At 31.4% G+C, this 13,177-nt stretch overlaps 1 protein-coding gene across 1 annotated transcript in view; it reads left to right on the forward strand.

The window, feature by feature from the left end:
• The first annotated feature begins 5,415 nt into the window (after nucleotides 1-5,415).
• Nucleotides 5,416-13,177, forward strand: part of LOC124531374 — a 37,748-nt gene continuing 29,986 nt past the window's right edge. Inside the window, exon 1 of the mRNA XM_047105928.1 lies at nucleotides 5,416-5,672. The gene's annotated coding sequence lies outside the window, so the exon portion shown is untranslated. The remainder of the gene's footprint in view (nucleotides 5,673-13,177) is intronic.

Genomic DNA, 13,177 nt, shown 5'->3' on the forward strand with positions numbered 1-13,177 from the left:
ACGAAATTCTGCCAAATCTGTATCCGTATTGGAGCAGCGTAGTGGAATATGCTCCAAAAATCCTTCTCCTCGAAGGGAGAGGAGGCCATGACCGAGCAGTGCCTAATTTTTTTAGAGGATAAATATAAATATATTTTCAAGTATTGTTTCAATGTACCTCACATTGAAACAATACTTGAAAAAGGCCTACAGAAAAGCCATCAATAGCATATGTTTATCTTCATAGATACTAATGTATTTAATAATATTATTTTGTTACAAATTAGTTTAGGTTACTATTTGCGAAGCCATTTTCTCCAATTAATTAATAATCATTATTCAGATAAATATTTAAATTACCTTGGCTTTAATATAGATGAAATGGGCTTTGCTACTATAACATTAGTATATATTATTTTTAAATAAATTTACATTTATGAGGCAAAATAATTTCTGTATATAATTAAATATATTCAGTTGGATGTGTATTGGGTTTTACTACAAAATATGTGCTATATATAATAGTATTTGTTCTCATTTCAAAATAATTGTTCCCCATCCCACATTTATTTTGCAATCAGTCCTCTGTCCAAAGGTTGCCTGGATAGCAACTTAGCGATAAGGCCGCCTGTTGCATTTAATGCAACTTTTGTTTTAATACAAATAGCGACCCGCCCCGGCTTCGCACGGATGCAATACTATAGAAATTGTTTAATTACCGCATCAAAATCCGTTACGTAATTTTATATATAGCATACATAGGGATAGCATACAGTGGTAAGCGACTTTGTTTTATATTTTGTAAAGATGTAAAATTTATTTTTAGGTGTTGGTGTCCCATAAATATTAAATAAGACAAATACATTTGATGTTTCAATAAAACCAGTCATCACTAGGTGGTCATGGGCCACCTGGCTAGCACCTTATTCTGTTTTGAGGCAATTCACGATTTCCACGTAAGGACTCGACTGCTACAATAACCTTTGGCATATACATCTTCAGAAAATATAATTTCTGATTTTATACTCTCGAAAAAATAGAACGATAGAGCATTGTTTGTGGAGTGGCTTTGAGATTGAAATAAATTTTCTGTTTTTCCGATGCAACAATGTAGTACCCAGTGTTTTTATTTTCAAAACATATAACAACAAATACTGAAATTTAAGTAAACTCCTTGCTAGAAATGACAGTGGCAGCCATGCTTCACCATCATGTAATTGTATTATTTATTGTAATTATTATATTAGATGATATTTCAAAAAATATGTACCATATTGCAATATTCTATTAATTCTTTAATTCTGTATCAAGCCGTCTAATTACTTTCTCTTGTGATAATGATTCTAGATGCGAAGTTTTCCATAAAGAACAATAAAATAGGAGTGTATCGTTGCCTCACTGCATTATAATCTGAGTGGACAGATAATTTGCATACAAGCGCGTAATAATGCTAGGAATACGCAATACGCGCGGATGTTTGCAAGCCGTTTCGAACTGAACACTACGGTTCACTATACTGTCATTAACTATACTAATGTTCACATCGTAACATGTCACATTACGTACAAATTATAATGCTGTTTCCAGCTTAACGTGTTTGACATTTAAAGTTTAGAATTATTGGTTTTAAATGAAAACCAGGCTTCGCTCTGATAAAAATAAATAAAACAAAACGAATATAGTATATCTATATTTGTTATTAACTACCGTACCCCTGCACGAAATTATTATTTGAAACAAACTTTCTGAACTGTCCCCGTAAACGTCAAACATGGCCGTCCTTTGAACTATCATGTCATTGAATTTCTTGGTTTGAATATCGAACTATCTCGATTATACGATTTTTGCGGATAAACATGTATGTTACCGACTAAAAAATTACATACTAAATTTTTTTTAACTAAATATAAATGGATAGGTTTCGATCGTAGACCGTGCACCAATTGTTAATATAGATTCTCTTCGTGGACTAGCTCGCCTAATCGTTAAACGCATCGTACAAATCGTGATATACAAAATAATGTTAAATTTAAAAATCGAACTACTAAATTTCCAATGAATAACTTGAGGCTATATTGTCAATGTATAGACAATTTAAATATAGTGTTTTAAATTTTTTTATGTTATAAGTGAAAACTTTTGCTCACAGACCGCAAACAATAGAAATAAAGTCGCTGTATAACGCTGTATGCTATGTGACTGTTCCACTGGCTCAGTTGCCCTTCAACCTTTAACAAGAGTACTTATGTTTGACAATAGAGTTATTATTGAGTGGACCGTATACGGGCTTGTAATGTCACCATTAAGTATTAGTGTCTTATAATTTTCAATATAAGAGCGAATTTTATCGATTAAAAAACTTATTAAGAATTACTTTTTGATTTCCAACCACTTTCTGAATTTAAAGGTTATAAAAATCGCGTCTACCTAAAGCCCTACGAAAGGATTTAAAATAAAAGTTTGGCGGCTTGAAAGAGTGGTATTAAAAGTTTCAAATCGTCGTTAGTAAGATTCATGGACATTCATTTCAGTTTAATCATCGATAAAAAGCCTGAAATATAAAAATATCCTTCTATATTTCAGGCTTTTTATCTAATAAATATATTCTATCCTTAGAAAAGGATGGAATAATTTATTCAGCTTACTGACAATTCGAAAGTAGCAATCCAACCAATCAATTAATATTGAACATGATAATGACTCCTCTTTGTTAAGAAAAATAGTATATATGTAAGGAAGTAAATAATATAAATTTGCCATATAACTATGTTCATTTAGACATGTCTTATTATTATTTAAAAATAGAGAAGAATATAAACTAAAAATCCCTAAATAGTAGAACTCTTTGGTCAGATTGAAACCTGCAATTTTCAATTGAAATCCGCTCGTTCACTTTATACAGAGTAAAAAATATAGATAGGTACATTCTAAAATACTGGTTTGACTGACAGCCTCTAATATTTTAATGTTATTCCTTTAATTCGTTTATTTAAATCGCAGTTTCATATAAATTTTATTGTTTAAACTAAATCTTAGTAGGTTTTATAATATTTATATTCTTTTAAAGGTGAAGATTTAGATTTTTTTGCTAATCACTGACAGATTAGTGACAGACTAATCGAATTTACTAAATTAACTAAATTTAGTAAACAAATTAAATTAACCAGAGTAAATATTCTCTCGGAAAACAAAATTTTCAATCTTCCAAGGATTAATTCCATTGTTTCTCACGAAACCTCTTCGTAAAGTATATCAGAGCGAATGCACGCCTTGTGGTTTCAAAATAGCTGCTAGGAAGCTTAATGCCTAACTGAACGTAAATTGTATATAAAATTTATTAATTAACGTTATAACGTAGCAAAATATATAGGTTTAAGTTAATAATGATGATGTTCTCCTGGCAAATTTTGGTAATCGCGGACATCGTCTTACACACTAACCATATCCAGTTGCAGTGCTTTTTACCTAAAGAGGCCTAAGAGAGGGAAATAAGGAGCTAGATTATAATACTGCAAATCCTCAGGGAATTTGCAGTTTTATAATCTAGCCAATAGAAGAACGAGATAGTCAAACTTCATCTATATTATCTATATTAATATTATAAATGAGAAAGGTGACTCTGTCTGCCGGTCTTTCAAAACCAAACCGCTGAACCGAATTTGATGAAAATTGGTATGAAGCAAAACTGAACTCGAAGAAAGGACATAGACTTTTTTGCCTATCAAATAACCACCAACACCCTAAATTACTTTACAATTATCAAAAAATCATGTTATTTAATATAAGTTACTACAGTTAGGATGTTTTACGACAAACGACGTTTGTTTACAAAGATAAAACTTTTAAGAACTACAAATTTATTCCGCATTAAAAACTAGAAACACAATAATAAAATGAAAATCTTACTTTGATTCAAAAAAGCTGACTACAGTACTAAAATTCTAGAGCCGATTATTATAAATGTGAAAGTGACTTTTTTTGTGTGTCGCTCTTTCACGATCAAACCGCTGAACCGAATTTGATGAAATTTGATATGAAGCAAGCTTAAACTCCAAGAAAGGAGACGGGCTACTTTTCTGCCTCACACATAACAACGAATACTCTAAAACGCAAGCGAAACCACGATCGACTACTAGTAAAAACTTTTATATGACAAATGTTTATATAGTGTCCTACATTCATGTGTAAATTACAAGCACGACACAAACTAGGATGGATCGTGTTTATCTCACTCGACTAGAAGAAATCTTTTTGTAAACTGAACGCGAATTTACAGGTAGTGAACTGTTTATATAACACTTTACTTTGGCAGGTAAAGTGTAATGTAAATAAAGGGTTTTTTGTAAGTAAAATGGAAAATTGACTGACGATGCGTTGGTTGTCATTATTTGATTAGAAACATCCTATAGTAATATACTTGAACCAAATAAAATAATATTTAAAAATAATATAAGCGGTTCCTAAACTTTATTGCATTGAATTCCATATTTTTTTTCTTAAAGAATAATTTACAAATAAATGTGTCTATCATTTCGTTTGTATTTTAAAATGTAATAAAACGGTTTTTAAGTGTTTTACAAATTAAGAACACTTATGGAATCCCTGTGATAGCTTTCCCCGTGTAAGAGGAACTTCCGCTCATTAAAGAAGATAACACGTGCCTTAAAGTGTTTTAAAATGCACTAAATTATTTACTTTACTTTACTTTAGAGTAAAATAATATATTACATATAAATGTCGATAAAATATGTTATAAACCTATATAAAACTCATTAGTTCTTTTTTTTTATTTTTAAAATGCAGATTACTTTACAGCGTTTAGTTATTATCGACAATTTTCGTACATAAATAATAAATATTATATATTACGTAGTTTAATAAAGAAAATGAGTAAAAACTTAGTTTGTTCCTGATCTTCTCGATAAAGTCTACATTACGAAGCGGTAGTTTGCATTTATTTTCATCTGCTAAATGGCGATTCAAAAGTTATAAGGAGCTACTTAAAAATAGTATTTTATTAAGTACCTATTAATTCTAATAATTCTGATATTCAAATTTTGCTTAATAAAAATGTATATTAAGTTATCAAATTTAAAAAAAAGATATTACAATTACTGCTGTCTTTTAGATAACACTTCAAACTGCGAACATTGGATTTGTAAATTTATTCAGATTGCGAGCAATACCTTTATGATTCCCGTTACGTTAGCATTATTATAATGTTTGTTGATCAAATAAAACCTATCCGAACGAGGCTACCTACGAGATATATTTATATTTAAATCAGACAAATGCTCATAGGCATTTGTAGGAAAGATCTCGATTCGATCCCATTTCGAATCAACAACAATACGTGATGATGTTTACGATGCATTACGAGAAGCAGTCACTGGTTGTAGCAACCGGCATTTTTAATGTGTTTAGTTGATAACCGCGTGCCGCGCGTGGCGCTCGTGCCTCTATTAAAGTCACAAAAGTTATTGTTCATCAGTGTTCTTTCTTTGACCCATTTACGTCGTGTTTTCCTCTCTTTTAGTCGCTTCTTCGCTCGTAATAAACATTTGTGCCTTGTCGCCTACACTGGCCTGCAATAAAGGCATTTTAACACATTGGATTGTCGAGTTGTACACTATTTGTAGATAAATAAAAGGTGGTCGAAATTTTACAAGCAACAGCATCAATAATTGATCAAGGTATATCGAATTTGATTTATATTATGTAGGTATACGTACGTGTACATGTTTTATGTGTACGAGAGTTATCGTACAACTATTTTTGTCATGATTAAATATAAATACGACCACAAATATACACCAAATAATTGGTCAACGTTTGTGAATAAAAAAATTGAAAAGAAGAAACTGTTGGTGAATTCGACCACTGTCGATTTAAATGCATATAATTTAAAAAAAAAAAAAACAAATTTACCGTCTTATTAAATCTAATCGAATGCAATATTTACTTTTCGTCGAGTATTGGAATTGCAATTGAAGTATTGTGGAACGATATGGATGGAAAGAATGTTACTTGTGAGATGACGTCAGACAGAGAAGTATGGAAGAAGAAGACATGCTGCGCCGACCCTACATAAAATTGGGATAAGGGCAGGAGGGTGATAATGAAATTGCAATTCAACGGATGAATGTAAGATGCGTTCTTGTCACCATAGCAGTATTTTTACTACTAACTTATGATTGTATTGTAGTTTAAACAAATCTTAGAAGTATTTTATATGTAAACATGAACTAACTTTACGACCGGAATGATTTATGAGTCGAATTGTGTTAACAGTCGAACTTAGAATGGCTTTTCGGTTTTATACTAATTAAATTATCTATATAATAAGTAAGAAGTATTTACAATAAGAGCCGAGATGACTCAGTGGTTAGAACTTAACCGATGATTGCTGGTTCAAACTCAGGCAAGCACCACTGAATATTCATCTGCTTACTTTGTGTTTATAATTCATGTCGTGCTCCTCGGTGAAGGAAAACATCATGAGAAAACCTGCATGTGTCTAATTTCATACAAATTCTACCACAAGTGTATTCATTGGAACAGCGTGGTGGAATATGTTCCAAACCTTCTACTCAAAGTCAGATAAGGCCTTGGCTGATGTTGTAACAAGTATTTAATGTAGAATAACACATAGACATTTAATAAAAAAAATTAATATGTGCAGGCTGAATGGCAAATGGACCATCTTTTCGTAAATAGCTGCCATCGTCCATATAGGCATTATTAGCATAAGACGCATTAACTGTCGTCAATATACAGGTTCAGTCCTTTAAACTGGAATGCAATTGAAATAGAATAGAACTAGGAATGTGAAGTATTAGTGTTTGGCAGTATTGTATTACCCACAGTACTAGTAATATATTTACTGGTTTATCATTTATTTACTTTATATTAAAATGATGTGAATAAAAATATTGCGAAAGAAAAATCTTTGAAGTGTGTAATCGTATCCAACTTTTATCGTTCATTATACTCACGGTAAACTAACGTACTTAATCTGATTTGTAACGGACATTCACCTAATAACGAAGTGTGGGTCCAAAATATTATATATTTATTATTAGTCAATTATATCTACGATATAGAATGAAAAATCTTATTATTATGTCAATACTTATTTAATATTTTAAAATCTTAAAGCAAATACAACAACATTCTGTAGATATCCCACTGCTGGGCAAAGGCCTCGACAGTCAATGATAAAGTTTATAGTTTATTCTATCGAGTGGTTTCATAGGCGAATTGCTTTTCCTCATGACACATTCATTCATCATTGACGAAATATACACACAAATAAAATAAGTAGTGTTCTATTCACTTATCCGAGACAATACAAAATAAAATTACAATAATAAAATTAACATTCCGTCTCAAAATTAACATTTATCAAACAAAAAAGATTGGGGAAAATACAGATAGCATCATAATAATAATTAATAGGAAACACCGAACCTTGGAGTAGTAATACAAAAAGTTTCATTAAAAGTATGACACATCGGCTTATCGCCTCCACTGATGACATGAGATCTGGTTCGTTTTTTCGTGGAATGGTAGCAAGGATGCTGTTAGAATAGTTCCCACAATTCCAAGCTCTCAAAATGTATTCAGTAACTATTTTTAATTCGAATTTGTACATATTTAATAGATATTTACCTAAAAAATAACATTAAACATACAGTGTAACCTACGCGTTCAGAAACTGTAAACTATCACAATATTTAAGTCCTTATCAATAAGATGATTAATTGAAAAAAAAAAACAATTAATTAAAAAACCAAAAATGTACATACATCGAAAAATATTAAATGAAGGCCGTCACCAACAGCGGTCGCTTACAGTCAACCTCGGCCATAATGATAAAATAATATTGGTATATCTTGTGATAATCTGGAATAATATTTAATTTTTATAATGTACACAGATTGATTTGTAAATCTAAAAAGACATTATAAAAATCGTAACTGGCTACGATTACTTTTTATTATATAATTATCAGTCGAGATGACCCAGTGGATAGAACGCGTGCATCATAACCGATGATTGCGGGTTCAAACCCAGGCAAGCACCGCTGTTTCATGTGCTTAATTTGTCTTTATAATTCATCTCGTGCTCAGCGGTGAAGGAAAACGTCATGAGGAAACCTGCATGTGACAAATTTCATAGAAATTCTGCCACATGTGCATTCCACCAACCCGCATAGGAACAGCGTGGTGGAATATGTTCCAAAACCTTCTCCTCAAGGGGAGAGGAGGCCTTTAGCCCAGCAGTGGGAATTTACAAGCTGTTGTTGTTGTTGTTGTTGTATATAATTATATATGAGTATATCATTATAGTTGAAGATTTGTACAAAGTTGAATTGGACGTCAGTATATTAATAAGAGGACGAATTGATAAGACAATTTTCATAGCAAAGCGGAGTTTAAGTTTGTATTGAATTTGTCTATACGTTCTTGGAACTAATTTTATCTGGCTCAGTAAATTCACGAAAGTTGGGAATACGTCGACAAGGACATTATCAAACTCCTGTCTTTCTTGCCTTCGGCATTTGAAACATTTTCATTACTTGCAATGATTGAGTTGGAAGTAATAGAAGATGAATAAGGAATACAGAGAATGTTTGAATTTCAAACTCATTTAAGAAGTTACTTTGTATCTGACAAAAAAAAGATTTTTTGTCAAAGTTCAAATAACGCCGATATTTTGATTTATTATTATTAACATATGCGAACATTGATTACCGTCTAAATAACAAACTAAGTGGCCATTATAACAAAAAATATAACTAATAAATAATATTTACTTGCAACTATAATCTACACAAAACCTTTTTTTTTATAGTTGGGATACAATCAATTAAATATATCTATACGTTTACAATACGATTACAGTTTGCAAAAAAATAATAATTTGGTTGATCATTTATTTTTGGTTTTAGACTAGATTTTAGAGATCGTCATTCACATTCATCCAGTTTTAGGTCACTGCCCCAACGAGGCATTCCAAATCTTTACGCATAACTAACTATGAAAGTAAACATAAGTACAAGAAGTCTCATTAGTACCAGTTGTATTAATCTATTATATCTTTTATCAGAAAAAATACATGTGCAATCTTTCCACGCTCGTTTATTGAGTTAAATTTAGGTGTAGTACAGATGCAGCAGAGTCGTATGAAGGTAATTGTTTATAAGTTTTGGATTAGTGTATTTTGTCAGGATATTATTAATAACCTGGACTATGCTGTGATACTGTTTGTGATTTTTTTTGTAAAATATAAGAATAATATCTAGAATGTAATCAGAAGGTAATACAATGTTACTTTATTATCCCGCTTAAGTCAGACGTGAATACTTGATGGAGTATGAGGATGATGGATTGGATGGAGGATGAATCAATAGATCACCCTTATATGGCGTCTAGCGATGTGAAAGTTTGACCCTGAATTCCCGACTTCTTCTTTTCAAGTAGAAAGAGGCAAGTTAGTAATTTATTCAAAATATGGATTGCTATTTATTTTTAAAATAAGGAAAGGCTACAAAAAATCCTACTTGAAATTTAAAAGGAGTAATTAATGGGTTTCTTGCCGGTACTTCACATTAGAATCTACTTTCCAAAACCGGTAGCTTTACTTAATGTAAATATCAAATGACGATTTAAAACTATTGTATTTTCCATGGATATATAATATACCATTAATAATAATTTGATTACCATTAAATTAATATATAATATACTATTTAAGGATGATAACAATTGAAATATATGAATTAATGATCAGCTAATGTTCTGATACAGTATTCAAATTAGATACAATTTACCGGAATTCATCATTCACATTGCTTTGAAGTAATGTTTACCGAAAATCCAATATCCGGCTTAATATTGACCAAATATACGGATAGTTACCGGTTTACCCGTTTCATCTCTAACAGCAAATATAAAAAATAAAACAGGGCGATGGTTTATGGCTCATTTTTATCCTTATGAGATTCACGATGGTATAAAATAACGTTAAATATGAAACATTAGTATAAATAAACAATTCAGTTGCAAAATCTCTGAAATAACACGTACTTGTAACTGTTTTGGATTTGACATTCAAGGCGAATGAGGTTTTTGCCTTGTAAAGAACAATAGAAAAGGATTAGTATAATTTTTCCACGACTTTTTTGCTCGTTATCTGTATACATGATATGGACATTAAGCTAATGTACATAAAAGCCGATTACCTTTTATAATAGATAAGCTTACCAAGCAATGCGTGCTTTAGTGGGGAGCAATGACTGGTATAATTTTTATTTCATACAATTGCGCCTACTTTGTTATTTCAAGCATCATATAAAGTAAAAAAAATTTTTATTAAATTAAAATTTCACTACCTCCACGACTTTGTCTGTCTGTATGTTCGCGATAAACTCGAAAACTACTGAACGGATTATCACGAGATTATCACTAATAGACAGAGGTATTAATAAGGAAGGTTTATTTTTATAATATATTAAGGTTTTTGTTTAAATACTTTGAAATAGAACGACACTTGTTAAATCTGTAAAAAAATATAAAATTAAATGTAAAAATATAAAAAAAACTTATGTCCACCCATGTGAAGGCGGGACGGGCCGATAGTTATAATTTAACCTTAGTTGTCTACCGGGACTAAAGAAGGGAAAATCTCATTCAACTCTCAGCAAGGCGCCTTTATGAAAATCTTAATATTTCCTTCAAACGAAACACGTTAAATTTAGAAATCAAAGCGGTGTATGTCGTAAGCCTTTATTTATTAAACCACATCTTATTTTAACAACAATTTAATGCATTTACCGAATGTTTTAGATTATTTTTTCGAAATTATATTCTTGATTATTAAATATTATTATTATTACTTAAATTATTATTTTAATATAACAAGCAGTCATTTTGAATTTAAATAACAATATGAAATAAATTCCATTTAAATAGATTTTATATGATATAGACACATATAATATACTAGCAGTCGCTCGCGGCTTCGCTTTGAGTTTTACTTTGTCATGTAGTAGGCAAAAAAGTGACATGAACTCTAAGAAAGGACATACCTTTCTTAGAGTTCGTGTTTGCTTTATACTAAATTTCATCAAAATCGGTTCAGCGGTTTGGTCGTGAAAGAGCGACAGACAAACAGAGTTATTTTCACGTTTATAATATTAATTGAGATAATATAGATAAATGCATTATACAGGTAATTATCATTATTACGATCTTATGAACGAACCCTCTCAGGTGAACGCCTCTTCCAAAGTTTTCCAATTGTTTCAGTCTGTGGCGATTTTTATCCACTGCGGTGAAGCGTCTTTTCTTCAACTTCAACACGCAGCTTGCCCTTAGGGGTCAACCCATGTAATGACTTAAATTGTCCATCTCATAATACATTTTGTATAGGACACTCCATTTTGCTTTCAATCTTGAGCATATTCGAGCACAACTACTTTATTGGTAATGCTCTTGTTTTTGTATTACGGATTCTATATACTTTTTCCTTCATTAGCATCCCATGTTTGTCCACTGCTGGACGTAGGCCTGTATAAATGCACGCCACTGTGCTCTTTCTTCGGCTACTCGCATCCAGCTCCTGCTTTTTTTCTTATTTTGAGCATAATGCATTACACTCCTATTTGGTATTATTTTACTTTAAATGTAATGACGACCTCCGTGGTCGAGTTGTGTGTACACCGATTATCATAGGTACGCCACTCCGAGGCCCCGGGATCGATTCCCAGCCGAGTCGATGTAGATTATCATTAATTTTCTATCTTGGGTCTAGGTGTTTGTGGTACCATCGTTACTTCTTATTTTCCATAACACAAGCACTTTAGCTACTTACATTGGAATCAGAGTAATGTATGTGATGCTGTCTCATATTGGCGAATTTCCACATCTAACAAACATACGTAAGGCATAGTAAAATTTACCTGTACTCCTTTACCTTCAGAAGTTATACCACGTTTCTTCTACTATTCTTGATCTACTCTTCAATATTAGTTATTAAAAAAATAAATAAATAAAACAGCCTGTAAATTTCTCACTGCTGGGCTAATGGCCTTCTCTCACATTAAGGAGAGGGCTTGGAACATATTCCACCACGCTGTTTCAATGCGGGTGGAATGCACATGTGGCAGAATTTCATTGAAATTAGACACATGCAGGTTTCCTCACGATGTTTTCCTTCACCGCCGAACACGAGCAACATAAATAATAAAATCTAATTAAGCACATATGTATATATAGAGGTGCTTGCCTGAGTTTGAACCCGAAATTATCGGTTAAGATGCACGTGTTCTAACCACTGGGCCATCTCGGCTCTCTTAGTTATCTACATACATTTTCAATACAGTTCCAAGTTGTTTCACTATATTAAAAAGCATAATATAATACCCGTTAACTCTATGAGGTGGTTCTGTCTGAAACTTTTCGCTTGAATGTTTAAAGTGCGATTTTAATTAAGTTATTTCCTTTACCATCAAATGAATGTACAAAGTCTCTTAATTAAGGTCAAGTTTATTAAAATTAGATTAATAATTAATTTGATTCAAAATTCAGAGTTAAAACTTTCTTTGAAAGTTTAGTTCTATCAATTATTTGTTTCCGCGTGACAAAAATTAGTGGGACCCATTATCAATCAGCTACTGTTTATAGAATTTTCAGGCTCATGCTAATTTAGAATACACGAAAATTTTCCCCTGCTAATTTGCAACGAATCATCTTCGTGAGCCGATATAGTCCAATTGATAGAACCGCTAAAGCAACTGTAGATTGTTCAATTATTGTCTTCTATAAGATACTAGAGAGAACTAATTTATATTTACAGCCTTAAATATAGAATATATATCGCTACGTCGTTTCAACTAAAATCTAAAAAAAGAATATATACATATTATTAACCGGAATATCTCTATTTGCGTAATATATTCTGAGATTTAAAGCCCATTCTTTATAATTACATTTTCATTGTAGTTAGTAAATTCGAAATAAATTCAATTCATACGGATTTTATTTACAGCCTTTAAGTCGCTGACGACCTTTCAGAATATGTCAAGAAAGTTCGTAAAAAAAACGGTAAATCCAAATATTATTTGAATTACTCATTTTTATCTTTGAATGTAAACAATTAAGTCAGCCGTTAAACTGCAATTAAATAAAAAGTC

The sequence above is a fragment of the Vanessa cardui genome, chromosome 7 (assembly GCF_905220365.1).
Source record: "Vanessa cardui chromosome 7, ilVanCard2.1, whole genome shotgun sequence".
NCBI classification, from domain to species: domain Eukaryota; kingdom Metazoa; phylum Arthropoda; class Insecta; order Lepidoptera; family Nymphalidae; genus Vanessa; species Vanessa cardui.